Source organism: Ahaetulla prasina, chromosome 12 (genome assembly GCF_028640845.1).
Source record: "Ahaetulla prasina isolate Xishuangbanna chromosome 12, ASM2864084v1, whole genome shotgun sequence".
Lineage (NCBI taxonomy): Eukaryota > Metazoa > Chordata > Lepidosauria > Squamata > Colubridae > Ahaetulla > Ahaetulla prasina.
Genome location: NC_080550.1, coordinates 25711956 through 25737040, shown reverse-complemented (window position 1 = coordinate 25737040; position 25085 = coordinate 25711956). Strand labels below are relative to the sequence as shown.

Here is a 25085-nt window from a genome sequence, read left to right as displayed (position 1 = left end):
AGATGGCGAAGATATCAGCCTTTTTGAAAGATAATACGCAAGAAAGATACTTAAAGGAATGGGAAAAATGGACTGACTATATTCAAAGTAGATATCAGACTAAGAGTTATCAGACTGTTTTTGAATTATTATTGTTAAGTTCGGGAAGTAACGAGGCTGGAGACCAGGGTAGTGACAACAGCTCTTTAATATAGGGTGAACCCAGCAACAGGCTGGGGCAAAAACCTCTCCTTTTATACAGTTCTGCTGGAGGCTTCGTCCAATCAGCAACGTGCTGATTTCCCGCTCAAATATTTAAAGGCACAACTGTTAATACATAACACTCCTCCCCTCCCAGAAAACACTTGGTCTTATTTACATATTTATTTTTCGACGTAGTCACGCAAATAACCTGGGCGTCTCCTAGTTCTTTCTGACCTGCGCGGTTCAGTTCTGGGTGGTGTTTTGAGCTGGTCGGAGGGGCTGTTTTCTCCTCCCAGCTCTTTCTCTAGGCCATCGGGCTCTGGATTATTGGCCGACTCTTTTTCTTGGCCATCCGGCCTTGGATTAATTTTGGAATTTTCCTTGCTGTTTCCCTCGGGGACCTGATGGCGTCGCTGGAACTCTGGGACCTCAGCTAAGTCTTGCGCCTCCCCCGGGTCATTGTCGGCTGTGGATTCAAAGTGGTATTGGTCATTACCTGTCTCTGTTGGTTTGGTTTGGCCAGTTATTCGTTTCCTTAATTGATCTATGTGGCGCCGCCACATTCGGTTATCTGGTAGCTCTACCACGTACGATTTTGGCCCTGTTACTTTTGTTACTTGTCCGGCGACCCAACTCGGGCCATCCCCATAGTTTCGGGCCCACACCCGGTCGCCTATGCTCATTTCCCTTGTTTTTTCTAGCTCCCCTTGTAACCCTCGGGTGTGTAATGGGGTTCAAGCAGTCAAGTGGGCACGGGTTTCGTCCCATTAGCAATTCGGCTGGGCTTTTCCCGTGGCTGTGCTTGGGGTTCTGTGCTGGGCGGCTAGGAAAAGTCTATTTTTGTTTGCCAGTCACCTGGCTTGAGCCTGGACAATGCCTCCTTAGCGCTCCGGACGGAGCGCTCTGCAAAACCATTCGGCGCAGGGTGGAAAGGTGCAGAGGGCATGTCGGATGCCTTCCTCTGCCAGGTACTCTTCAAACTGGGCTGCCGTGGTGGGGCCCATTGTCGGACACCAGAGTGTCCGGCAACCCGTGAGTTGCGAATAGGTGGCGCAGGGTTGCGATTACTGCTTCGGCTGTGGTGGACTTCATAAGTATGATCTCTAACCATTTGGAAAATGCGTCCACCACCACTAGGAACGTTTGGCGTGAAAGGGCCAGCAAAGTCAATGTGGATTCTTGACCAAGGCCCTTGGGGCTTTTCCCATTCTCTGACTGGGGCTGTTGGGGTAGCGGTCTGGACTCTTGGCAAGCTTGGCATTTCCCTACCCTCTCAGCAATCTCTGCGTCCATGGTGGCCACCATACATAGCTTCTAGCTAACCCCTTCATCCTCACGATGCCTGGGTGACCCTCGTGGAGAGGTCCAATACCTTGCCCCTTAACTTACAGGAATTATTACACGATCACCCCATAACAGGCACCCCTTGAGCCGAGAGCTCATCACGTTTCTTAACAAATTCTTTGAACCGTTGCCCGCGCGCGGCACCCTCTCTGTACCCAACCGAGTACAGTCCTTAACACAATGTCCGGTATGATGCCCGAGCCACTTCCTTTGATGTGACTGGGCCAGAGTCCAACGAGTCAATAAGGAGGATGGGTGTCCCGGAGTGGGGTCTTGATCGCCCCTGGCAGTGGGCATCGGCTCAATGCGTCATGCCCCACTTCTTTTCCGGGTCGATGCTGCAGCTTGTGCGAATGGCGGCTAAAATATAGTCCATCGAGTCAAGCGTGGCGAAAGTGCCACAGGCGTTGGCGATCGCCAGCCAGTAATCCCAGTAACGGTCTGTGGTCAGTCACGATTTCAAAATTCCGCCCAAAGACATACTCATGGAATTTTTGACCCTGATACAATGGCTAATGCTTCTTTGTCTAATTGGCTGTAGTTCCTCTCTGGGAGGACATCGTTCTAGAGTAGAAGCTATAGGGGCTTCTGTGCCGTTTGGAAGTCTATGGCTGAGTACAGCCCCACCCCATAAGGGGACGCATGAAACCAGCACTAGGGGTAGTGAGTCGTGATATTGGATGAGCAGGCTATCACTTGAGAGCAGGTTCTTTACTGCTTCAAAAGCCCTATTTTCTGACTTTCCCCAAGACCAAACAGTATTTTTCCTAAGAGCCTATGCAGCGGTTCCATAGCAGTTGCTTTGTTCTTCAAAAGACGCGTAAAATTAACCAATCCAGGAATGCCTGCAGCTCTGCTTTGTTTTTGGGCGCTGGAGCCTTCCTAATTGCCTTAACTTGCTCTCAGTAGGGTGAATTCCTTTCTTGTCTATCCGGTAGCCCAAGAAATCGACCGATTCGACCCTATCTGACATTTATTTGTCTTGACTTTTAATCCGGCTGTCCGGAAAATGCTCAAGACCTTTCTTAACCGCTCCCCAATTCCTCCATGTTTTCCCTGAAATTAGGACATCATCGGTAGGAACTACCCTGGGAGCCCTTGCAGTAGTCGTTCCATCAGGTTTTGGAACAGCCCTGGTGCCACACTAACCCCAAATTGCAATCGGGTGCATTTGAATGCCCCCTGTGCGTCACAATCGTTTGGGCTTGACTGTCGGGCGTCTACTGGCAGTTGTTGGTAGGCTTGGGCCAAGTCTAACTTTGCAAAGACTTGCCCTTGCCCCAAGTGCAATAAATGTTGCACTACGGGAACCGGGTAGCGCTTTTCTGTAAGGCTTTGTTAAGCGTCGCCTTGTAGTCAGCGCAAATTCTAATTGACCCGTCCGATTTGATGGGGTGACGATTGGCGTCTCCCACTTTGTGATCGACTGAACCCCTGATTTATGAGCTTGTCCAGCTCCTTATCAATTTTGGTTTTAGGGCAAAGGACTCTCCTCGCCTTAAGCCTAATGGGGGCTACCTGGGGTCTAAGTTGAAGGAAATAGGGGTCCCCTTGTACTTGCCCAGGCAGTCCTTGAAGACATCTTGAACTCGTTAAAGAGAATGTCTTTCAAATTGCAGTCACTTCTGTAGATGCCAGTCACTCCCATGCCCAGGGCACGAAACCAGTCTAGTCCCAACAGACTGGGCAGAGTTCCTTCGACGATCGTGATGGGCAGGGTCTTTTGTGAGGGCGTGCGACTCGGACGGAGGTGGTCCCTCGAACAGGGATGCGATTCCCTGGTAGTCGTGCACTCGTAGCCGCTGTGCTTGCAGATGGCGCTTGACGGACGGCAGCGACGCCAGTGTCCCAGGACATGATGGTGATCGCTGATCCCGTGTCCACTTCAAGCCTGCACCGTACTCCCTCGATCTTGGGCTTTGTGAAAATCTTCTTTCCACTTTGGTTGAGGCGCCTATAATGACAGTCGTTTGGTTAGACTTGCGCCTTTCTTGTTTGAACCAATCGCGGGCCGCCTTTCCGGTTCCAGCGTTTGATTGGCGATTTGAATTTTCGGCGGGAAGGTTGGGCGCTCTGCAAACCTGAGCTAAGTGTCCTTTCTTCCCACACCGCCGCATGTTGCGTCTTTAAACCTGCAGCGTTGGCGCTGATGCTGCCCTCCGCAGCTTCCGCACTCGTCACGGTCCTCAGTGTCGCGTTTCTCGGTCCGGCAGACCCCTTCCTCATCCTCGCCCTCACCTTCGGATTCGGACTGAATCTCCTCCTGGTGTACTGGCGTTGGCTTTGCGCTCGTCTTGGATTGAAGAGGCTTTTGCAGAGTCTCTGCTGCTTTAGTAGACATTTCGTGTGCTCTGGCCTCGTCCAGAGCGGTGGCTAGTCAGGTTGCTCCTGGCTAGCAGTCGTCGCCGTGGCGGATGTCCTTGACCCCTCGGATGAGTTGCTCGAGTAGCACCTCGTCTAAGTCTCGGTATCCGCAGTCCTTGGGCGCTCTTCTTGGCGGCCATGTAGTCACCGATGGACTCGCCCTCCATCTGTCTCGTTCTCCGAATTCAAACCGCTGCACGTATTTGGGCGGGCGTCGGTGCGAAATGGTTCTTCAGCAAAGTCTGCAGAGTCGGCCACGATACCGATTGTATCGGCGTTGGCTCTGCCAGGGCTTCCGCAATCTCGATTACCTCCGGGCCGCAATGGCTTAGGAAATAAGCCCGTTTGCGGTTATCAGGATCCTGTAGTTCGTTGGCTTCTAGAAAGCTTTAAAGCGGGTCATATATGTTCCCCATTTCTCCTTGCCGGGTTGTGCAGTGCGGGTGGCGTGTTTGCCATTTCCGCGTTTCTGCCCTGAGTTTGCTGGGTTCGGGACTAGCGTGCTTCAGCTCGGTTCTGGTTCTCCTTAGCCTCGAAATCCCATCCTCGTCGCCAATGTTAAGTTCGGGAAGTAACGAGGCTGGAGACCAGGGTAGTGACAACAGCTCTTTAATATAGGGTGAACCCAGCAACAGGCTGGGGCAAAAACCTCTCCTTTTATACAGTTCTGCTGGAGGCTTCGTCCAATCAGCAACGTGCTGATTTCCCGCTCAAATATTTAAAGGCACAACTGTTAATACATAACAATTATGATGTATTATTTTTGATTGTTTTCGGGGGAAGTTAGGAATTGATGATTGTAGGGGTATAATTAAGTTGGGACGAAATTTTTTTAGCATATGTTTGTTTTATTTTTAACTATACCTTGTGCTCGTTCCGGGAAGTCGGGGGGGGGGTTGTGAAGGGAGAGGGGAGGGGAGGTGTGGGGAAAGGGGAAAAAATTTTTTCTGTAAAACCTTTTGAATAAAAAAAAAAAGATGATTAGGGGACTGGAGGCTAAAACATATGAAGAACGGTTGCAGGAACTGGGTATGTCTAGTTTAATGAAAAGAAGGACTAGGGGAGACATGATAGCTGTGTTCCAATATCTCAGGGGTTGCCACAAAGAAGAGGGAGTCGGGCTGTTCTCCAAAGCACCTGAGGGTAGAACAAGAAGCAATGGGTGGAAACTCATCAAGGAGAGAAGTAACTTAGAACTAGAGAAATTTCCTGACAGTTAGAACAATTAATCAGTGGAACAACTTGCCTACAGAAGTTGTGAATGCTCCAACACTGGAAGGTTTTAAGAAGAGATTGACAACCATTTGTCTGAAATGGTGTAGGGTTTCCTGCCTGGGCAGGGGATTGGGCTAGAAGACCTCTAAGGTCCCTTCCAACTCTGATGTTTTTTATTATTATTATTATTATTATTATTATTATTATTATTATTATTATTATTATTATTATTATCATCATCATCTTCATCAAACCCAAGTAAGAGAATTTATGGCCTGGGTAGCGCAGGTTGCAAACTCACCCAGCTGGCAGCTGTTGCAGCAGCTCAGGAGAGGCTAAAAGCATCCAAGCCTTCCAACCACCAAATGGGAAACTGAGGCTGGCTGCCCAAGGCTAAGAGGCAGTGAGAAACTCCCTCGCCTCTTGGGCAGGTGAGCGGGAGCCCCCAGGCCTTGGGTTGGCACATCTGGCCAGCAGTCATAGAGCTTGCCCGTTCCTGGCAGGAGGGAGAAAAAGCAGCTGCCCTGACGGGGTCTGTTATACAGAGACCATGCCCCCTAAAATGTGAGTGGGGAGGTCTGGAAAAAGGCTGCCAGGACTGATGGGGCCACAACTCCCCATCACTTTTGGACTTCCCTAGGCAGCTGAGGAAAGCAAGGGACCCAAGTAAGGCGGAGATCGAGTGGAGTGGCCTGCCCCAGCTCTCCAGATGGCCCCTGAAGGACTGCCAGACTGACCCCTCAGCTGGCTGGCCTAAGCTGTCCTCACCATCCCCTTCATGGGTAGGCTGGCTCAACAGGCCTCCGAGGACCCCAAAGGGAAGGCTGGACTGGTCCTCTACTCACCGTCCGAGGAGGAGGAGGAGGAGCTTCCTCTTGGGAAAGGCAGCCAGCTCGAGGACATGCAGAAGAAAAAGCAGCTTACACAAAGCGTCAGCACAAATGACTTTTATTGACAGCCTGTGAATGATGACCATTTGCGTGTTTATGCGTGTTACATGGATCAGTTCTTCCAGCCTCCCCAATCAGCAGACAAGCTGCTGGATTCAGTGCACAGAAAATGCTTCTCCTCAACCTGGCTGCTCTCCCTAATGCGCCAAATATCAACCGCAGCAGATCCGGATGGCAGCCCCCAGGAGAGGGAGGGGCTGTAGGAGGCAGTCCTTCTCCAAGGCCCTCTCGGCCTTAAACAGGAGGCTTCCAGTGGATGTTTGATGGTACAAGGAAGGAAGAGAGGGAAGGAAGACAGCCAGGCCCGGCTTGTCAGGGCGGCCACTGCAGCCCGCCTGCTCCCTAAAGGCCAGCCACAGCCAGGCACAGAAGGAAGGCAAGGTGATGGTTTGTGTGTGGATGGACAGATGGCCAGAGAAATGCAACACAGCCTGAGCACATCTGGGTGGAAAGCTGCAGCCAGGCGGTGTCTCAGAAATTCTTTTAGCAGCTGCAGCCTCGCTGACCTGCTCCCACAAAGGTCTCATCTTTGGCAGGAAGCCCGTCGGGGGTTCCCCCCCCCCCATGTAGAATATGCTGGGCTGGCGGTTCCTTCCATCTGCCACTGCCCAAGGACCTTCTCCCCTCCCCCAAAGAGGGGCAGTCAGAGTTTCATTGCTTCAAGTGGATTTGGTGGCCATTCAAGTCCCTGAACACAGGTCAATGGCTAACAGATCCAGAAAAAAGATCCTTTTTCTCCCACCACCCTGTTCCTTGTTTGCTGGATGGCTGCCCTCAGGATGAACCCAAAGACCCCTCCTCGTGGAGAGCTACATCTAGCACCTCCCAAGGGTACAAGTCAGGCTTAAGAAGCCAGCAGTGGGCCTGGCCTGGGGGCCTGCCAAGGAGCAGGAAGACAAGGGAAGGCTGGAAGGGGTGGCCTAGAGCTGGGTGGTCACCAACCAGACCTTGGCTGAAGCCTCTGTTCCGCCTGAGCCCCGTCTCTAGGGGTTCAAGCAGAGTAAATATCAGTAGGAATAGAAATATTATTACAGTAGAAAGAAATACTCCACGCTTAGCTTTGTAACCAAAGAGGCTCTGGGAAAAAAAAATGTACAAAAATAGATCAAGGTTTTCAGGATGTCAGCCCCTCCCTCCACCTTTGGCCGACCGGCCACTGATGATACCCACTGCTGGCCAAGACCAGCTGCTGCAAATGGCATGAGGGGATCTCCCTGCCTCCAGCAGATCCAAACATGTCTCTGGAACACGTGTAGAAGATCTACAGATCCCAAACAGTGAGGCCTGCCCCTGGATCCCCGTGGATGGAGGACCTCAGAGAAAGAGCTACAGGATTCATCTCCAGCAGCAACTTAGGAAAAAGCTACGCCTGGCCAGCCGCCTCTCTTCTCCTTGCTCAACCAGACCAACAATCCCTCCAGCCAGAAGTGGCTCAGCCTTCAGCATCGCCATTGGGCTGCAGCCCCACATGTGGGCCCCTGAACCTCCCCTGCCACGGGTCAGAGTCTCTGCAAGCCCCAGGGTGCCCCCCAGCCAGATGGCCGTGTTACCAGGAGGGTGCAGAAGGAGAGGAGCCTTTTCCTGGCCCTGCCCCACAGCAGCTCTCCGGCTTCAGACCCACTCCTGCAGGGACCGCTTGCAGTAGAGCAGCATGTGGGGCTGGCCCTTCCGCTGCAGCTGCACAATGACGTAGACCAGGCCCAGGACGCAGAGCAGCAGAAACAGCAGCACCACAGCCATGACGATGCTCAGCGTCAGTGGGTAATCATTAATGTGCACCACAATGTCCACGTCCCCAGCCCCCTCCCCCCCACGCCCCCCACTCTCCTTCTCCACGACAGATTCCTCCTCTTCCTCCGGGCCTGGGTGGGGGGCTGCAGTGTCCTCCTCCGTTTCCTTATCCTGCCGGGGCTTGAAGGGGGGCCTTCCTGTGTCAGGCCAGCGATGGCCGGGGTCCGGCTCCACAGCCACCTCCTCCTGGCAGCCCATGAAGTCCCGCAGGATGGACTTGGGATAGCCGGGCTCCGTTTTCAGCCGCTCGTTGTCAAACTTCCAGTACAACCTGCCCTTATAGAAATATGTGTAGGCTGGAAGACAGCAGGAGGGCAATTGGTCAGGAAGGCCTCCAAGCCCTCCCCTCCCCTCCCCTCCCCACTGCAGCTGCAAGGCTCTTGGGGTTTCGTGGGGTGCACAGCTCTGCACAAAAAAATCCCCTGGACCGAATGTATTTTGCAAAGCACCCCCGACCTCTGGGAAGGCTGTCCTAGCAGCGGCTTCAGCAGGGCCTTTGCCCTTGAGAGGGAGGGCAGCAGGAGGAGGGGGAGGGGGGTCAAGGCAGGGAGGCAAGCAGTGGTGCTTTGTCTGAAGGCCTCCATTGCCTGTGTTCACCAAGGTGCAGCCAAGACAGAAGGACCACACCCTGCATTGGGCCAACCTGTGACACCTGACTGCTATTAAACCGGGTTACTTTTCTCTGGCTTAAGGGTACTGGACATGGACACGAGTGCAAGTCCCAAAGATCTGAAGGAGGTCAGGCGGCAGAAACCAGCCCAAATGGACGAGCCTAATTTATGTAGGGCAGGCATGAAGCAAATGCTCATTTTTTCAAGAACGAATTGCTGTTGCACCGATTACCTCCAAATCTTCGGCAATGCTTCATCTGTCCCTCAGGAGTTTCTCCCTTGCCCAGCCTCCCACTCTGGACAAGCTGCTCCCACCCCACCCCCCCCCGCCCCCGCCCGGCCCCGGGGGACCTTCCCCTCTGCCGTCAATTGGCTCCCCCCGCCATGTTCCAGGCCGGCTTCTTCTCCTTACCGGCATCGGGGCTGAGGAAGGCACCCCTGGGGGCAGCAGGGACCCCCGCCCAGACGCTGACCTTCCTTGGGTAGCCATGGCCCACGGAGCTCCCATCCTCGTTAAAGCGCCAGTACCTGCAGAGGAAAGGGCCCACCTTGAAGGGAAGCCCACCTGAGGAAGAGGAGGCCGCTGTGCCGCCCGTGACCCACCTGTCTCCTCGGAAGAAGAACGTGTGTCCCGTGGGCTCCCACCACACGGCAGCATCCACTCTGTCGTGAGGAAGGCCCAGCCCGTAGCTGTTCAGGGGCTGCGGGTAGCCGGGTTCTAGGTTTGCCTCTCGGAAGAGCCAGTACTGACCGCCTGAAGGAAGGACAGGCCGGGAAATGAAGCCAGCCCAAGAGAGGGCAACTGCCCCTCCCCACCCCCAGGAACTATGCACCAGGGAGGTGTCATGGGGGGGGGGGAGAGCCCTCACAGCACCTGCCATGCGAAAGAGAACCCCAACCTCTCTGATGGTGGCGGCTGAAATGCCTCCTATGGCCTCGGCCTCAACCCCTGCCGCTCTGTGCGGATAAAGAGACTGTTTGCAGGCCTTGCTCCTCCTCCTTTTTCCTTCTTAATCAGCTCTCTCCTATACAAGCACTTTCCTTTCAGAATACATGTCTTCCTCCAAGTCCCAGCAATAGTTAGCAAAGGGAACCTGTTGCCTTGGATTAGGATTTCAGGTTCATTCCAGTCGTCTTTCGGTCCTGGAGGCTACAGCTGGGAGAGGTTCCCAGATGGCCCGCCATCTCCCAGGCACCACCTAGGCATTGCGACTTCCACCTTGGTCAGGTGTGGCCCTGCAAGCGTTGCCTCCTCCAAAGGAGTTTAGCATGGACAGCCAGAAGGGCCACAATGGAGGACACAGCCAAAGCCACCTCCAACTTGTGCTACTGAAGACAGGAGGCCGTCTAGTGCCCATGAACAAGGCGGGGCCCTTGCGCTATCTGGTTCCAGAGGGACCGTCTGATCAATGGCCCAGAAAGGCTGCCCTGGAGCTGGAATCAGGAGGAGCCTCTGACCAGGCCCGGCCAAAACTCTTCCTTCCCCCCCTGCCCACGGCTGCAGCTCCTCACCTTTAAAGAAGGCAAATCGTCCGTCTTGCCTCTCGTAGGCAGCGTCAATGTTCCCAGGAAGTCCCCTCCAAAAGTACCCGATGGGCATGGGGGAGTTGGCCAGCACCGGTTATGCGGACCTCCAGAACCAGCGGCCCTGAAAAGAAGCAACCAACCACTGACTTGAGAAGAACACAACTGTGCATCCATTGGGCTTTCTCCAGAGGAGAACAGAGGTCTTCAGATGGCATTAAGATATAAGAATTCTTAAAATAAAAAAAACCCGGAGAATGTAACCCTAGAAGTGACAAAACGCAGCCCTCTTTCTGCCTCCTGCTCAGCCCAAATACCGGCCAGGGCTGCCCCTCCTCTAGAACCAGCGGCTCCATCCTCCCCCATCCTGGTGAAGGGCTGAAGACTCTGGAGTCACTCAAAACTCAAAGCAGAAAACCTGCACTCTGCAAAAGGGCCACAGAAATCCCAGCGGAGCAATTCGTTTTCCTAATGTGGCAGAAATCCTTTCCAACCTTTTTGCCAGAGAGGAAAAAAAAGTAAGGGGGCCCCAGAGCTATGGTGACCCCCCCGCCCAAGGGACACAGGACCAGGGATCCTCCTGACCGGTGGCTCTCTGCCAAAGAGGTCCTCTGGATCAGGGCCTTTCTGCAGGGGAGAGAAGGACCCCCACAGAGCCTCTTTTCATCCCAGCCATCTCAAATCTTTTCCAGCTGAAGCAGTTCCAGAGAATTCATTACTAGCAGATGTGATGATGGCCACAGATTTGATTGGCCTTCAAAAGGAGCTGGGCAGGTTCTTAACTGGTCAAGAATTGATGGACTTGAATCACGACGTCACTGCTGAATGAATGTCCAGCAGAAGAGACAAGAGGGGGTTACGTCTTCTCCTTGCAGGTACCCAAGAAAACTGGTTGGCGACTGTGAGGGACAAAGGGCCTGACCAGCCTTCTTCAGCTGGCATCTGAGATGGCATCATTTGGGGCCAGGAGCCAGGCAAGGAAATAGCAGCTCCTGCGCAGGATGCCAAAGCGAGCGTCTCTGTGCTCTTGAGAAAGGGCCAGAACTTGGCTCTGCAGTGCCGAGGGGACAATCTGTTCGCTGAAGCCCAGGCGAGCCTTCCTGAACCGGCTACCTGCATTTCAGGACAAACCGCCCAGTTGGCAGAATTGCCAGGATTCCCCACCGCAGAAGTCACCCCGAAACCTTCGTGAGAAGCAAAGCAAAGAGGAGCACCTTGAAGACAAACATCTCTCCACGCAGAACAGTCACTGTGTCAAAGTCGCCATCGCAAATGTTGGGCTCGAGCTGGTCAGGGGGGCCGGGCTGGGGGGGACGGTTTGGCTTATCTGGGGCTTCTGGTCTGGCTTCCGTACCACAGTCGGCAGTTTGGTGGCTGCTGTCCTGGTGTCCCTGGGGAAAGGAAAGACCAGCACACAGATCACGGATGGGGGTGGGGGGGCTTCCTCTGGGCCAGAGCTCACTTGCTTTTAAACCTTGGCCTCTTTATGGTTCATGCTCTGTTGAGAATGGCTATCAATATCCGTATATTACTCAGAGGTTAACAAGGACTAGTAGTTTTTACATTTACACTCACAATTAATGAAACATTGAGAAATTTGACCTACGTCTATGGTGTACCGTATATGAAATGTATATACAAATTTGCCTGCTATGTTTTCTTTTTTCCTTCCTTTCACCTTTTCTTGGAAATGCTTAATAAAAAATGCAACGTAACAAACTTTGCCCTCCGAAGGCCACAGGCAGCTGGCCACTGAATGCCTAGACCAAGCTTGCAAAGTTTCCTTTGAAGATTGTTCATGATAGGAAAAAAAAAACCCCAGGATTTGAATGTTTTTGAAAAACTGAGGCTGAAACAGGTATTTGAGCCCAGCTACTGAGGGCGTTCTGGAGGCTTAGAAGGAATGCCAGGAAGGCCTAATGTAGCCCAAGAAGCCCAGGCTGCCCACAAAGAGAAATAAGCTTTTGTTTACAGTCAACTCATCTTCCTTCCAGCAGGAAAATACCCAAAATATCCCCAGGGAGGAGAGTTGACAATGGAACAAGCCAGTGGCTGCCATGAGATGCCCTTGGGCTGTTCAAATATAGACCAAATCTCAAATGGAGCACTTATCCACCACCAAAAGTAAATATTTTCGCCCTCTGACCTATCATTTCCCCCTCCAACAGAAGGGAGTCTCTGCAGCTCAGGGCTGAATGGTGGAGCCCTTGGTGCTCTTGGTAGTTGCCTTGCAGGCATTTTTACCCCTCACCAGGCCAGATGCCAGGCAGTTCTCGAGATAGAACGGTAAATATCATGAAGACGGTCGCAAAGATCATCATCTCCACTTGGTCACTGCTGATCAGGAGATGAAGAAGGAAATAGCGTCCCATCCATGTAGCATCTTTAGATACCTGCCATGCAGCTTTCAACATTTCTCCTGCATCCCTCTTTTTTTAAAACCTGAACCCTGCACACAGATACATCCAGAATATCACTCGGTTGCCACTTACCATACAGCTGCTGGATGCCCCGAAGGTCATCTTCTGGCAACCTGAAGTTGTCCGTGTCCATCCACTGGTAGAAGGGAGCCATGATGGCACTGGGGTTGCTGGAATGCTCCAGGCCTAAGGAATGGCCCAGCTCATGGATGGCCACCAGGAAGAGATTGTTCCCTGTAGGTAACAGCAAAGTTGGAAGGCCTCCAAATTCTGCACCCCACTGACCCACACCTGCCCAGTTACAGGGGGCCCTTTGCCCTTGAAGAGGAACATCCAGGGTGAACAAAGAACCACCTGGGCCAGCAGCTGGCTTCAGGGAAGGAAGAGGAGCCCGCTGCTGTAGACGGAAGAGCTACATCGTCAAGCAAAAAAGAAAATAGAAACCCAGGACGTTTCGCCAGCTGAATCTAGACAGGTGTTCTCTTAAGACTGAATAAATGGGAATCGCTTGGGAAGTGCCATCTGGTTGGGCAGGCTGAGGCCCACACGAGTCTCCTATTCCCCTTTCTTCCTCCAAGGTAGACCAGAGTAAGAAAGCAAGACCATCCAGGCCAGGATTATTTTACTGTAAAGCCACAGAAATAGAATTCTGCATGTCTGCATGGGCTTCTCCCCTCCCTCCCTTTATCCTCATGAAGACTAGGGAGGGGTTGTCTGACGATGCAACCTACTTTCTTGGAATGGGTTCAACCCCCACTTATCCCCATTGCCTTAGTCTCCCATCTGTCTCCCTTCTAACCTTCTCCTACCCAGGACAACTCCCTTACCCAACAGGTCCCTGTTGTCCAGCGTCCAGGGCTCATCCAAGTCAAAATGAGCATCTCCTCCCATTCCAGGACCAGGGAAATAGGCGTGTGCCAGAAAGCCCCCCGTGCCATCAAAGGGGGAGCTGTCCCCGTGGAACCCCGAGGCAAAGAGCACCATGATGTCTGCCTCTGCTCTCCTCTTCTGTCTGATGTCATTGTAGGGGACCTCTTGGAAGACCAGCGGGGTCACTTGGTCCCACACATGGATAGCCTGGCGAATGGCGTTGTAGGAATGGAAGAACCCCAGTTTCTCCGTATAGTTCTGGATGCTGCCAAAAAAGGACAGGGAAACGCAGAGAAATCTTACTGCCTCTGGTCAGGAATTCCTCCAGGGAGCCTCCCCCCCCCCCACTTCCTGCAAAAGCCCCTCCATCTCTCAGTTCCCCATGCTTCAGTAGCTGGGCTGCAAGCCCCCCCTTGCCCCCCAAGCTTTCTGAAAGGGAGATGCAAGAGAACAGCAGACACCACTGCAGCTTCCAGCAAAGGTGAAGAGTAGTCCCGGGGCAGAAGAGCGGCTGAGGACAGTGCGGAGCTCCAGAGAAGGCAGAGAGCGGAGAGTGCCTTGAATCACCACTTTTTATCCACAGGCCTCACCTTTGTCGCTTGGTTTTTCCGCCACTGAACCTCAGTTCCTGTACAGGTCTAATACATCCCAGCTGCCACCTCTCTGACCAGGGTAGGGGGGCATCTGATGAGGGGGGGCCATTTCCCACGAAGGCCACAAAATCTGCTCAGCCTTTAGAGTCTTAAGAGAATCTATAGGAAGAATGTTTCTTCCAGGGACTCCAGACACCGCGGCTATTCCAAGCATCTGGAAAATCAGCAGGGACCAAACCTGTGACTGTACAATCAACATAATTCAGGTGCACCTCGGACAATTCAAATTCAGAATGCAAGAATAAATCTGTAGACGAAGGTAAGATTCCTAATCTTCAAAGACCTTCTTCGTTCTCCTGGTCTTGGAAACGTTCAAGCCATGACCCCAACCAAGACTCGGCCTTCTGAAGTGAATGCCTGGCTCCTCTCCGTGAACCTCCTCCCTGCCTCCAGCCCTTCCCCTCTCGGGCAAAATCATCAGATCCTGGCATGGAGCAAATGTACGTGAACCTCTTTTCACTCAGCATTTAAAGAGCTGCGACTGAGCTGTGGTCCACAACAGCCTCTGCCTCCCAGTAGCTCCGCTTCAGGCTACTCAACAGCTGGACGTACCTGAAAGTCAGGTGCATCTGGTTCCACCTCCGTCCAGTCAGTGCGTATCTCTTCCGCCGCATGTTAGCTTTGACCTGAGCCCCAATTTTGTCAGGGACTCCACACCGGGGACGCTTCATCCACCTGCAAGTTACAATAATCAGAGAAGGGAAGACAAGCGGCAAAAAGGCCAGTCAGAAGATCTTCCTCGCTAGACTTTTAAGCATGTTGACATTTCTAGAAAGTAACAGGAGAACTGAAGGAACATGAGAACAAAACCACTCTGAGGCTCACTTTTGACCTCAGGCCTCCCTCATTATTCTGGGCCTGCCCTTGGTCATTGTGGTCATTATATAGCCGGCGGCAGCCCAGCCATTTCCCTCTTCTGCACTCTCCTGGGATTTGCCAGAGAAGTTTGGAAGAGCCGGGATCTCACTCGTGTGAATACTTTGATAATGTCTCCTCAAACGGTGACGAAACGTCGGCAACCAAATTGCCAAGCTCGGAGCTCAAACCAACAGCCTAATCTTGTAATCTCTACATGCCCAGAGTGCCCTGGAGGGGTTGCTCCCTCTAGGAAATGCCTTCCTTGCCAGAAAACTGCCTTGATTGCAAGCAGCCCGTGAAGGAAAATGTCCTCGTTCCATTCAGCTGGGAGAAGTCAAGACAATAGAGCACTGCTTGGCCTTTCATAGAATCCTAGGACTGAAAGGGACCTTGGAGGTCTTCTACTCCAACTAGAAAGAGAACAATGCTTCACACTCGGTGGTTGCCTCAAAGAGGGACAAGAGTAGCCTGGCTGTCTGAACAGGGACAGAAAAAGATTTTCAAATCCTGTAATCCTGCTTCTTCTTGGCTGGACCATCTTAACTTATGTCCTCTCTTCAGGAGTTTTGATAGAGATGTTGCACAGTTTCTATAATAATTTGCAAAGTTCAGAAAACATTGGACATCTGTCCTATTTCTAGATGGCTGCCATGAGAACACAGACTATAGTTTTATAGCCCCTTCTGTAGAGATCTGGTAACCCACAGTCCAACTTTGGAAAATCAACAGCGGTTTTCCCATTGTAAAAAGTTTGTGTCTGCAAGGTTTCTCAAAAATGTTTGAGACTTGTACAGAGATAAGATTTCTTAAAAAAAAATGACCATGTCCCCCAATTATACCATTACATATTTGTCCAAAACATCAGAAAATATTTTGATAAATCTGCAACAAAGCTGGAGACGTTAACCGAACTATAGGGCATTACGAGCCCTGTGGCACAGTGGTGAGAATGCAGTAGTGCAGGCTTCTTCTACTGACTGCCGGCTGACTGCAATTTGGCAGTTCGAGTCTCACCAGGCTCCAGGTTGACTCAGCCTTCCGTCCTTCTTTTTTTTTTATTGAAAGAGTTTTAAAAAAAACAAAAACATTTTCCCCCTTTTTTCCCCCTCCCTCCCAAAAAAAAAAAAAAAACAAAACAACCCCCTCCCTCCCCCACCCCCCGCTTCCCCGCTCAATCACAAAGTAAAGTCCAAACCAAATAACCACATCCAAAGCTTTTCGTCTCCCAACCCCCTCCCCATTACATAAAATAACTTTCTAATTATTCAAAGGCAATCTGATATTTCTTAATCTGATATCTGTTTTGTAGATAATCAATCCATTTTTTCCATTCAATTAAATATCTTTCCTGCGTATTGTCTTTTAAAACGCTGAGATTTTAGCCATCTCAGCCAAGTTAATAACTTTCAATATCCATTCTTCTATTGTAGGTATCTCTTCTTTCTTCCAGTATTGTCCAATCAACAGTCTTGCTGCTGTTATTAAGTTCAAAATCAGTTTAGTCTCAATCCCTGTACAATCCATTATAATTCCCAAAAGGAAAAATTGTGGCAGGAACTTTATCTTCTTCTTCAGTACATTTTGAATAATCCACCAAATTCTTATCCAAAAGACCTTAATTTTCTTGCAAGTCCACCAAATATGAAAATATGTAGCATCATCACAATCACACCTCCAACATTTCGCTTGGATATTAGGATACATACATGATAATTTTTTGGGATCTAAATGCCATCTATAAAACATCTTATAAAAATTTTCCCTTAAATTCTGTGCTTGTGTAAACTTAACATTTCTAACCCAAATTTTCTCCCATGTTTCCAACATTATTGGTTCCTGAATATTCTGTGCCCATTTTATCATACAATCCTTTACCAAATCCTTTTCCGAATCTATTTCAAGCAACACATTATACAATCTCTTTATATGCTCCTGGGTCTGATTTCTAATTTGCTTTATTAAATTTTCCTCCCTTTGCATTATACCAATTTTTTGATCTTCTTTCCATCTAGCACTTATTTGCCCATATTGAAACCAAGTATAATTCCTCCCTTCTTCATTTAATACCTGTAATGATTTTAATTGCAATCTACCTCCTTCAGCATACAAAAGTTCTTTATATGTAATCATTTCCTGTTTCTGTTCTATATTTATATTCTCTATTGCATGTCTAGGGCTCGCCCATATAGGAATCTTATAATCTAATTTATAGGAATATTTATTCCAGACCATAAAGAGCACTTCTCAACACATGATTCTTAAAAGCCCTATCCACTTTTTTTCCATAAAATAAGTACGCATGCCATCCATATAACAAGTCATAACCTTCTATATTCAAAATTCTTTCCTCTGTTAAGTTAAACCAGTCACTTATTACTGAGAGGGTTACTGCTTCATAATATAGTTTAAAATTAGGCATTCTTAAACCACCTCTTTCCCGTGAATCCTGTATTATTTTCATTTTAACCCTCGCCTTTTTACCCTGCCATATAAATTTATTAATCCCACTCTGCCAATCTTCCAAATTTTTATCCTTTTTAATTATAGGTATCATCTGGAACAGAAACAAAAATCTAGGTAACACATTCATTTTAATAGCAATCCTTCCCAATAGGGATAACTGCAATTTCTTCCAGCCATTCATATCATTCTGAACTTTTTGCCATAGCAAGTCATAATTATTCTTATAAAGTTTCTTGTTCGATGAGCTAATATAGACCCGTAAATATTTAACCTTTTTTACTACCTCAAATCCTGTCATTTCCTCTAGTTTTTGTTTCTGTTGTATAGACATATTTTTAATTATCACTTTTGTTTTTTCTGATTTATTTTAAATCCTGATACCTTTCCATATTTATCAATTACTTCCAACAAAAATCTACTTGAATTTATAGGATTCATTAACGTAACCACTACATCATCTGCAAAAGCTCTAACTTTGTACTCATATTGTCTAATCTTAATTCCCTCTATTTTCATTAATTCTCGTATTTTATCTAATAATGGTTCCAGAGTCAAAACAAACAATAATGGTGATAAGGGACATCCCTGTCTTGTTCCTTCAATCTTAATAACTTCTGTCAAACTACCATTTACTATAATCTGTGCTGTTTGCTCTCCATAAATCGCTTTAATTATTCTAATAAAACAGTCTCCAAATTGCATTTTCTCTATTAATTTAAATAAAAAATCCCAATGCAATCGATCAAAGGCTTTCTCTGCATCCAAAAAAATAAGTGCCTGAAGTATTCTTCTTTTCCAAATATTCCAATATATTAATAATCTGTCTAACATTATTCCTCATCTGCCTCCCTTTTATAAAACCAGATTGATCAGTATGAATTCTTTGTTGTAAAACTAACATTAATCTATTTGCTATTATTTTTACAAAAATCTTATAATCATTATTTAAAAGTGAAATCGGCCTATAGTTACCAGGTTTAGAGCAGTCTTGCTCCTCTTTCGGTATCAGTGAAATAAAAGATGTTTTCCATGACGGGGTATTCCACTCCTAATTGTATCTGATTAAATAATTCTTTAAGTGGGCCTAATATTTCATCCTGTGTTTTTTATAATAAGTTGCTGTAAGACCATCTGTACCAGGGTTTTCCCATTTTAATTGTTTAATTGCCTCCACTATTTCTCCAGTAGCTATCGGCGGTTCAGCTCCTCCCTCTGTTCTAATGTTAGAATATTCACCTTATAATCTTTCAAATAATCATAAATATCCCTATCAATATTTTGTCTTTTTGCATATAGTGCAGTATAAAATTCTGAGAATGCCTTTTTAATTTTATCCTGTTGATATGTCTCTTTACCTTTATATTCTATTTTTTGTATGTCACGTGCTTTCTGTTTCTTCCTTAAATTATATGCCAACCATCTCCCAGGTTTATTTGCATTACTAAAAGTATTATGTTTAGCATATTGTATATTCGTTGCCACCTGGTCTGCCATTAACATATTAAATTGACTCTGTAATATTTTTATAGCCTCTTTAAGTTTATGATCTTGTGGGTTTTGAATTAATAACTGTTGCTTCCTTTGAATTTCTTCTTCCAAATATCTTCGCTGCTTTTGTTTATTATTCCTTTGCCTGTTGTCCAAATAAATCAATATCCCTCTAATAAACGCTTTGCTCGCTTCCCACACAGTTCCTATAGGTGTCCCTTTGTACATATTAAAATCAAAAAATTCTTTTAACTGTTTCTTACAATAAGTTACATTATCCTCATATCTAAACAGATTTTCATTCAACCTCCATGTTCTACCACCTTTTTTCCCTTGTAATAATTCCATCCATACTGGGCTATGGTCAGTTAAACACCTCGAAAATATCTTCGTTTTCTTCACCCTAGAAAGCAAGTCATTAGAAATTAAAATAAAATCAATGCGTGAAAAAGATTGATGCCTATCAGAAAAAAAAGTAAAATCTCTCTCATCTGGATTCCGTAACCTCCATATATCTCTAAACTCAAAGTCTTCCATCATTTCAAAAAAAGATTTTGGTAATTTTGCATGTATAGGTATCTTCTTGGAGGAAGTTCTCTTATCCCTTCTTGTATCAATTACTCCATTCCAGTCTCCTAATAAAATAAAGGAACTATAATCCCAGAGGGTCAACCTCTCATGTAACATTTTGTAAAACTTTTCTTGTTGCTGATTAGGTGCGTAAATACCTATCAACAAAGTCTTTTTTGCATCTATCACCAGTTCAATAGCAATAAATCTTCCTTGAATATCTGCCTCAATTAGCTTAGCTGGTATATCCTTCCTGATATATACAACAATTCCATGCTTCTTTTCCAAAGCTGATGCAACAAAATGGTTACCCAATTTTGAATTAACTAAATATTTTTGGTCTGATAATTTTATATGTGTCTCTTGCAAACAAATCACATCATTTTTAAATTGTTTCAAGTAGTGAAATATTTTCCTTCTTTTCTGAGCTGAATTCAAGCCATTAACATTCCATGACAAGATTCTATTTGCCATTACTGGCCTCCTGAAGCTTTGAAGCAGACAACGGAAGCTCCTCCTCCGGTATCTTCCGTCTAGCTCCTCCCACAGCTTCCATAATGGGATCCTGACTTTTACTTTGAGACTGTTGCTCTTCTTTACGCTTAAGGGCTCCTCTTGTCACCCTTTGCTCTTGTGGTTCCTCTAATACTGGCAGCAATAAAGGCTCTTGGGTCACCACGCCTTCTTGAGTCTCTTGAAGTTTTCTATCACTTCTATTTCGACTTTCAAAACTGTAGAAAGAAAATCCTTTGCCTTTAAAACCGTGTCAATTCTATATCTCCTTCCTTGATAGAATAGTGTCAGTCCAACTGGCACCTCCCATCTGAATTGAATCTGATGTTTTTTAAGTTCTTGTGTAAAAAGCAAATTCTTCCTGTCTCTTAACATCTTTGAAGGAATCTCTTTCAACACCTTCAACTCCTGTTCTCCAATTTTTAAAGTTGTCTGATATGAAACTTGCAGAATTTGATTTCTCATAGTCCTTTTCACAAAATAAACCACAATGTCCCGAGGAAGCTTTCTCTGTCTTGCAATCCAAGAATTAACTCTATATATTTTATCAATTTGGTAAGCTACCTCTTGGGGTCCGCTTCAATAAATTCAGCCAATGCTTCTGATATAATTTTCTTAAGTCTTCTCCACGCTCTTCTTGCATACCACGAATTCTAAGAGCTCCTTCCATAAGTTTATATTGTAATATCACAACCTGATCTTCATTTTGATCCACTTTTTTCTGAACACCTTTCATTTCATCTTCTAAATGCTTATTTGACTGAGAGATCTGTTGCATTTCCACTTCCAATCCTTCAATTTTTTTACTCAGTCCTTGAACTGCCATAAGAATATCTTCTCTTATTTTTGCATTAAAATTCTCCATCATCTCTTTTGCCTATCTTCAGAAAGTTTTAATTGTTCTTTCAATATTTCCTCAAGACTTGGTTCAGATCCCTTCTTCCAGAAGGCTTTAAAGGTTTAGCTGCCATTCTGTCTTCAAAAGAATCAGGAATTCAAACTTAATAACTCTCCTTCCCTCCTTTCAGTATAAAAAACTCCGTTTGTAACAATCCACAAGTAACGCTGCTTCATCGTACTAAAAATTTTACTTTCACTTTTAGACGCCATTTTAAAGTCAATTAATCAAAGACAAAGAAAGGTTTCAAATTTCAAAAGGGAGTCGGTACTTGCCGTGCTGATTCTACATCAAAGTTCAACGCTTGTGAAATTCCGTCTGCTTGGAATATCAATCAATTTAATAAGTTCTCTAGAGCAGAAGCAACATTCCTCTCCTTTTCCTGATAAAAACAGGGCGTGCTGAAGTTGGAAGGTGGAATTCGGTGGGGTCATAAATCCAGGAAAATTCGCTCTTAAGAGCAAACCCCCTGTCAGACCTGCCACTCTTCCACAATTCTGATAATCTCTTTCACCCAGAGATTATGCTAAGCTCAGTGAACAGTGATTTATTTTCTGTTTCACTGACTTTTACAATCTTCTAACACGGAGTGCTCTGTTTGAGCACCCAGCAGGAGGGTGACGTCACTGGAGCCTCTCCTTCCGTCCTTCTGAGGTCAGTAAAATGAGGACCCAGATTGTTGGGGGCAAAAGGCTGACTCTGTAAACCGCTTATAGAGAGATGTAAAGCACCATGAAGCGGTATACGTCAAGTGCTATTGCTATTACTGAATATTCATATTTGATAAATCTGATAGGCAATTGAATATTCATGTTCCTCCTTTCATTTTGATCAAATTGTAAGTTCCTTTGAAGTCCAATTTTCTGACTATGCATGTCCTTTAAAGATGATCTATTGGGTCTAAGATAAGAGGTGATGGTTCCTAACAATCATGAGTTCAGGACCTTAAAATTATGAACAACCCTCAAGAAAGAGTTACCTTAAAAAAATGCTGGTGAGGATAAAGGACGAATGACTCTTTTTTCCAAATTGTCACCCGGAATGTCATCTGAAGTGACTAACATGGGCCTTTTAGCCAGGAGGCTGCAGGCTTCAAGATGACGATGGTTCCGTTGTATGTCAGATGAAGAGGCAACTTGTTGCTTCCCATCCCTAAAGCTTCTGCCAACTGTGTACTTTTCAAATAAGGGAGGGGACCAAGAGAGCTGAGTAATGGAGGGAGAAGGGTGAGCAGGCAAAGCTTGCAAATGGTGCAGTGACATCTTTGGGACAGAAAAGCCACCTTCCTTCTCTTCCAACCAGCCATCTGCGCTGGTGCAGCTCTTCCCAAGGTCTCACCAACTTGGCTGGCCAGGAAACTTCATCAGAACCAAATCCTTCCACTCACAACTGGGGCAAGGAAGTGAACAGGGCCTCTGGTGGCTCAGTAGACTAAGTCTATCTGTTATTAACACAGCTGCTTGCAATTACTGCAGGTTCAAGTCCCACCAGGCCCAAGGTTGACTCAGCCTTCCATCCTTTATAAGGTAGGTAAAATGAGGACCCAGATTGTTGGGGGGGGGCAATAAGTTGACTTTGTCTATAATATACAAATGGATGAAGACTATTGCTTGACACAGTGTAAGCCGCCCTGAGTCTTCGGAGAAGGGCGAGATATAAATGCAAATTAAAAAAATCTGCTAGGAATTCAAGGGTTGTCTGGCTACCTTGACTGAAGCTGCCAGGCGAGATTTGCTGTTGTGACCCTGCCCGCTTTGTCAAACGCCCAGATATACCAGGAAGGAGCCTGGCTTCAGGGAGGAGCAAAGCTCTTTTCTTTCTTTCTTTCTTTCTTTCTTTCTTTCTTTCTTTCTTTCTACCTTTTACAGCAGCAAAGCATCCCCCCCTCCCAGTGAGATCCCGGCTCCTCCAAACTTCTCTGGCAAATCCCAGGAAAGTGCCGAAGTGGGGACGGGCTGGGCTGCTGCCGGCTGGCTGGCTGGCTGGGGCGACCCTTGTCCCCAGGGCGGTTGCTGGGGGGCGCTGGGCAGAATCTGCTCTCGCTGCTGGGGCGCCACAAAGCAACCGGGGGGCAGCAGGCGCCCGGAGAGCCCCGGCAGGGTCAGGGGGAGCTGGGGGGGGGAGGGGGCGGAGCCCGCGCCCTGCCTGCCGGCTTCCTTCCGCCTCTTGGACCCGCGCGAGCAGCCCGAGGCTCCCACGCCCGGCCGCCCTCCGCTTTCGGCTCCGACGGGAAGGCAGGAGCGCAGCGCCCTCCCGGCTGAGCCCCGCTTCCAGCCGCCCTGCGGGCCGGGGGGGCTTCCAGCGGGGCCTCGGGCCACCTACCGCTCGGTGCCGGGGAGCCTTTCGGGATCGCGCGGCGCGGCTTCCCCGTTTCCCCCGCCGGGCGCCGCCTGCAGGGCCGGGCCTTTCCGAAGCCCCCCCGCGGGAGCGGGACCCCTCCCCACCCCAGCCGGGGAAGGAAGGCGGCACTCACGCTCGCGTCTCCTGGTCCAGCAGGCCGGTCACCGGGATGCCGTAGAAGGCCTGCATCTCGCCCAGGGCGGCCGCCAGGCTCCGGGCGGCGCGTAGCGTGGAGGGCTCCCGGGGGGCGGCGGGCAGGTAGCCGTAGGAGCGCAGCCAGACCTGCAAGGCAGCGAGAGTTGCGCCCGGGGCCGCGGCAGGTGCGGCGGCCACGAAAGCCGCTGGAACCGCCGCCCGGTCGGCGACCCCCGCCCGCCCCGACCCGCACCCACCTCGGCCTCCGCCTCGCTCTGCACCGGCCCCGCCGAGCCCCGCGGGACCAGCAGCGGCAGCAGCAGCAGGAGCGGCAGCAACCGGGCCCCGCCGCCCATGCTGGTGCCGGCTGGCTGGCTGGCTGGAGCGGCCGTCCCCGCCGCGGCCTTCTGGGCTGGCGCGGGGCTCGGTCCCGCAGCCGCCCCGCCCGCCCGCCCCCTGAGCCGCAGCCGCCAAGCACCGCCCGCTGCGCCCCTGGCCGGCCCGGGCTGGGCTCTCTCGGCGGGCGCGGACCGGACTGCCGCCTAACGGCCAGCCGGGGCGCAGCGGGGCTGCCAGCGCACCGCCGCCTCTCGGCGAGCAGCTCGCGGGCTTTGTGCACGGCGGGCTAGAGGAGCCGCCGGTCTCGGAGGCGAACGGAGCCCCGGAGCGATCGAGGTCCGCCGAGGAAGCGCCTCTGGGAGGACCCGCCTCTTGCACCGCCGAGCCGCAGCCGGCCAGGAGCTGCCTCTGAACAGGCGCAGCTGGTTGTCGAACTGCCCCTTTCATCTGCATCCTGAACTTTCTTGCAAACTGGAGGCGGCTTTCGCGGGCCAAATACAGGAATAAGATGCTCTTCAAGAGGTTCTAGTTAGTTCAGTGTCAATGCAAAAAGAAAAGTTCAAAATACAGTTGAACACCAGGGGTACCACAAGAGCCAATCTGCAACTCTTCTAAGCACACTTGATGCCCATGTTTGGCCTTTTCTGATCTCAGTCTCCTAGTTTGCCCCTCATCTTGGAAAAGCCACCAGGATTTGACCTGGACAGCCTGTGCAATATGGACAAGACTGAACCAAATTTGCCCCAGCCATGGATGATCTGCAGATGCCCTATGTGAGGCAAAATACCATCAACCAAATTGTAACTACGGGGCCAAAAAACCAACTATCCAACATATAGTGACAGAGTACCAAAACAGAACCTATAATGGAGACAAATGAAGCAAAAATTGCATTTGTAATCAAAAATATTTTATATTTGTATCTCTTGTATTTTTAACGTGATGTGAATGTTCCATATAACAGACAGACAGCAGACAATCTAGTCTTTATTCATTAGTTACAAAAGAAATAATGTATTGGACATTGAAAACGATTCTCCCTTAACATTCACATTTTGTTCTGGCTTAGTACACTTTCTATAACAAAATACATTACTTATTTCAATTTATTATAGCTGTCCACCCCACAGAATATAGGCAGCTTACAAACGGAAAACAATAAAGCCAAAACCTAACACTCCCTGGGCAGCCCAGACTAAAACAATCAAATAGTAAACCCAGCGGGGGGGTCCCACCAACACATCGGAGTTCTTGAGGGCATTTGGGAACCTCAGTGGGAACCCCAGTCCCCGGGGGATGGGGTGAGCAGAAAAGGCACACTTCCCATAACATGACATTTAATAGAAGGGACCCAAAGCCCACCAGGACGACACTGGCAATAATTGCTGTATCCCCAAAAGACAGGAGCTCACAGGAGCTGAAGTCGGCGCTACTGGAGGGATCCCGATTAGGGAGGGCCAAAAGAAACGAAGCCAAAAGCTTGCAACATATTTCAATTCTGTAATCTGCCCCCACCACATTTCTCAGTCAGTATTTTGATTTATTGCATTCAGAAG

The 25085-nt window shown here is 48.8% G+C and overlaps 1 pseudogene; it reads right to left on the bottom strand.

Moving 5' to 3' along the window:
• Positions 1-7062: 7062 nt before the first annotated feature.
• Positions 7063-23846, bottom strand: LOC131184421 (matrix metalloproteinase-15-like; annotated as a pseudogene).
• Between the last annotated feature and the right edge of the window lie 1239 nt (positions 23847-25085).